At 43.1% G+C, this 3,887-nt stretch overlaps 1 protein-coding gene and 1 long non-coding RNA gene across 2 annotated transcripts in view; one reads left to right on the plus strand and one right to left on the minus strand.

Moving 5' to 3' along the window:
- The window catches only part of LOC122563502, a 15,891-nt gene extending 13,880 nt beyond the window's left edge, over positions 1 to 2,011 (minus strand). Inside the window, exons 1-2 of the long non-coding RNA XR_006315621.1 lie at positions 1,941 to 2,011; positions 1,564 to 1,697 (exon numbers count right to left, since the gene is read on the minus strand). This is a non-coding gene — a long non-coding RNA (uncharacterized LOC122563502). The remainder of the gene's footprint in view (positions 1 to 1,563; positions 1,698 to 1,940) is intronic.
- LOC122563500 (syndecan-3-like) overlaps positions 1 to 3,887 on the plus strand; it is a 213,012-nt gene that overhangs the window by 170,310 nt on the left and 38,815 nt on the right. The window lies entirely within an intron of this gene.

Here is a 3,887-nt window from a genome sequence, read left to right on the forward strand (position 1 = left end):
GTACGATTGCAACATTTAAGAGGCATTTGGATGGGTATATGAATAGGAAGGGTTTGGAGGGATATGGGCCGGGTGCTGGCAGGTGGGACTAGATTGGGTTGGGATATCTGATCAGCGTGGACGGGTTGGACCGAAGGGTCTGTTTCAGTGCTGTACATCTCTATGACCCTAAGTGGTTGCTAACATCTCTCTTGAATGGTCTGGCCCTAAGTTTTAAACTACTTCCCCTAGTTCAAGATTGTATTCTGAATAATTAATTTAGATTTTGTTGTTTTGAAAAAAAAGGTAAATAACGCAGAGATAGGAATTTAGTGCTGGAATTATTTTGCGTGATTTGAGTTGAGTTGCTTTTGAGGAAGAGGAATACTGTTCGAATTTTGGATTGTTTTCCACTTGTCAGAGGATGCAGTCAATTCTTTCTGATTGTCCTGTTACTTCTCACAATTTAACTTCTCACTGAATGTTTTACTGCATCATTTAGTTTGACAACAGGACTTGTTTGTAGCCATTTGAGTGGATAATATGTTTGATATAGTACAGTGAAGCAGACTGGAGTCACATTGCTGATCCTTGTATCCTGGACGGGAAGTCACCTAGCCTCAAACTCAAAATGGAATGAATTAGTGGGACCACTACCTTAGGGGAACGATCTGCGCAATTCCTGAAACAACACCTTATCATTATATCATACATTTAAGTCAACTACCCTAAAATGTTTCATGGGAGCATCAGCAAGAACAACTTGACACTGAACCATATCAGAACCAGGTGACCAAAGGCTTGGCCAAAGAGATAGATTTTAGGGAATGAGTTAGAGGAGAGAGGAGAAGAGATTTAGGAAGGAAATTTCACGGCTTAGGGCTCTGTCACTGAAGGAATGGCAGCCAGTGAAGGAGAGATGGAAGTCAAGGATCTACAAGCAGCTACTTTGTGCCGTTAATGCAACAATGCATGGCCTTGACCTGCTCACCATTTCACACTCTGTCCCATTCCCTCCTCCAAACCCCCTGGCTGGGAACCGTACAGTTTCCAATCATCGTCTGGCACCGAAAGACCGTCAGGAACCTGGCCTCTTAGCATGGAGTAAGTGTCTGTCAGAGCTTCCTGTCATTGATGCAGTTTGGGTGAAGTTCAAAAGAAAATAATTCTTTTAGTTCCTAAACCTCTCCCCACCTCTCCACAATTTTTGGAATGGTCCTATGTGTTTAGTTTGATGAGGTATTTTATTTTTCAAGCAGGCTCCAGTGTTCAGTGAATTGACTAACAAAACAGAGATTGTGCACACGTGTCAAGATGCATAGCCCATCCAATTTCAAACTCATCCATAAATCAGTAACTGAAGCCTGTGGTTATTCCATCTGGAGGTTCCTCAAGTATATGACACACTGAAACTGCATGTAGTTACCAGGGCAGCTGGTTCTCATTAATGGGCAATTCACAAGGTCAGAAAGATACAGTCCAGTGTCAAATTCAGCATTTGGCCTGTACGAAAAAAGGAATCTTACAGAAACTGGTAATAATTAGTGCTGTGTTGCTGAATTATTTAAAGTGACAACAACATACCGTGAAGTTTGATTGAGTTCCCTGCAATATTAAGAAGCCAAATCACCCAACAGCAGAAACTCAAAAATTGGAGACACACAGAAGGGGACGATTTCCTGGTCACGTCTCCTTTTGGCATCACCTCAAGTATCTTCCTGCAATTAGAAGGACAGTAATTCTTGTTATTAAAGGTAAACACAATAACATTCCAGAAACAGCAGTAAGGTGAATAATCTGTTATGGGTAATGTTGGTTAAGAGAGTTCAAGATAAATCAAGATTTCACAGCCCTCTAAGGCTAGGGAATTTCAAACTTCCAGCAGCTCATTAACATCCTTCTCTTCTAGGATTGGAGTTGGGTGTGCAACCTCCACAGCTGAATAGGTTGTTCACACTCACCAGGTATATTGCCTTGTGCAGAGGAGAGTAGCCACCTAGCTTCACGTGCCATTCAATGTGATCATGGTTGGTGTGTAATATAACTTCCTGTGCAAGACCCCAATAAAATTAATGACAACCAACAGCTTTCACTACAGTCCAAAGGCATGTCTTTTTGACTTCCACTGACAGCAGTCGTCATTTTCCATGTTCCCAAAACACTGCCAAATAATTTTATCCACAAAATACATTTTGTTGCCGTTATCAATGGCTATCTCAAAGTCCAAGGATGTTGTGTACTCTTGAGTGACAGGTCTCTGCTGTGTGACTGAACAGGTCAGTTCTTAAGCCACAAATATTTGAGCACATGGGACAGGATGTCCCACGGGTTAATGGGATTCAAATGCAGGATTCGCTTCCCTTTCTTTCCCTGTGTACCGCCTCTTTGCCTCATTATGAAGGCATTGTGACTCAAAGCATGATACGGCTTGATGGACAGGTTGTTCCATTTTTGATGATTGACCTGCCAGGCAGTTATTTTAAAACATTTATTCATAGCATATGGGTGTCGCCAGCTGAGCCAGTATTCATTGCCCGTCCCTAGTTGCCCTTGAGAAGGTGGGGGTGAGTTGTCTTCTTGAACTGCTGTGGTCCATGTGCTGTAGGTTGACCCACAATGCCCTTCAGGAGCGAGTTTAATACCAATGTTTCTGTGTTTCATGGGAGAGCTTCAGAGTGTCTTTGAAGCATAACGAAGACAGGACTGAAAGCACTATTTTGAGAATATGAAAATGCGCTGTGTATTGCTCTGCGTATATTACAACAGTCACATCAGCGGGTGTCCTGAGGTGTCGGAGGTGCTTGTAAATGCAGCGCCCTCTGAACCAGAACAGTACCGTAAAGTACAACTCATTTTCCAGGTTGATCACCAGTTTGCATTATGGAGAAGCTTTAGTGAAATGTCTTCATCAAACAAAATTAGTAGCAGAAAAGATTAAGGAAAGGTGAGTAAAAACTGGGTCAAAGAGGTCCGATTTTAGGTGTAACAGAAGTGAGCCATAGTACACTGGTATTGTTGGCATGACACTGAAACCTATACATTCAACTACCGGGCTGCTCATTAGTTTGGGTGGTAACTGGCCCACTAAAACTTTAATTTGACAAGCAATAAGCAATACCCATTTCTGATCTGATATCCATCGTATTGCAATAAAGAGAGACACATTCTTAAAACAGGCTTTAGATCTTATGGGTTTGGAAGGTGCAGTCAAAGGAGTTTTGGTGAGTTGCTGCAGTGCATCTTGCAGATGGTACACCCTGCTGCCACTGTGTGTCAGTGGTTTAAGGGAGTGGATGTGGAAAGTGCTGAACTGGATGTCAATCAAGTGGGACTGCTTCGTCCTGGATGTTGCTGAGCATCTTGGGGGCTGTTGCTACTGGCTTGTCAGCTCTTAACAACAGCCCATCTGCAGCCTCAAAGCCAACATGACAAACAGTGCGCCTTTTTGCAGATGAGATGGTGTAAGCTTTGGTGGATTTCTCTATCGGAAAACAGGAGGGTGATAGCGGCCTGTTGACTTGCAATGCAGTTACCGCTGATTCTGAATGAATCACTTGGCCCCAAGATCGGGAGTGAGATTCCTGTTTGACACTGCCACTTTCACACTGCTGTGTTCCAACAGCAGGACCCATCATCTCATCTTCAAAAATACACACTGCTTGACATGTTAGATTTGTTACTGCAGCTGCTATTGAGAATGGCCGGGTCAATTGATTTGTGACAGCCAAAAGAAAAATAACTGCAATGGACCCTGCCCATCCACGGAAATGAGTGTAACAGATTACTGCCCCCCGGGATAGATTCAACTGCATGTTATCCAGCTCCTGGTGAAATCCTGATGTGTTTACCATGTGTGAGCCTTACACTGAAGGAGCAGGCCTACATACAGTCATAGAGTCATAGAGATG

Source organism: Chiloscyllium plagiosum, chromosome 27 (genome assembly GCF_004010195.1).
Source record: "Chiloscyllium plagiosum isolate BGI_BamShark_2017 chromosome 27, ASM401019v2, whole genome shotgun sequence".
NCBI classification, from domain to species: Eukaryota; Metazoa; Chordata; class Chondrichthyes; order Orectolobiformes; family Hemiscylliidae; genus Chiloscyllium; species Chiloscyllium plagiosum.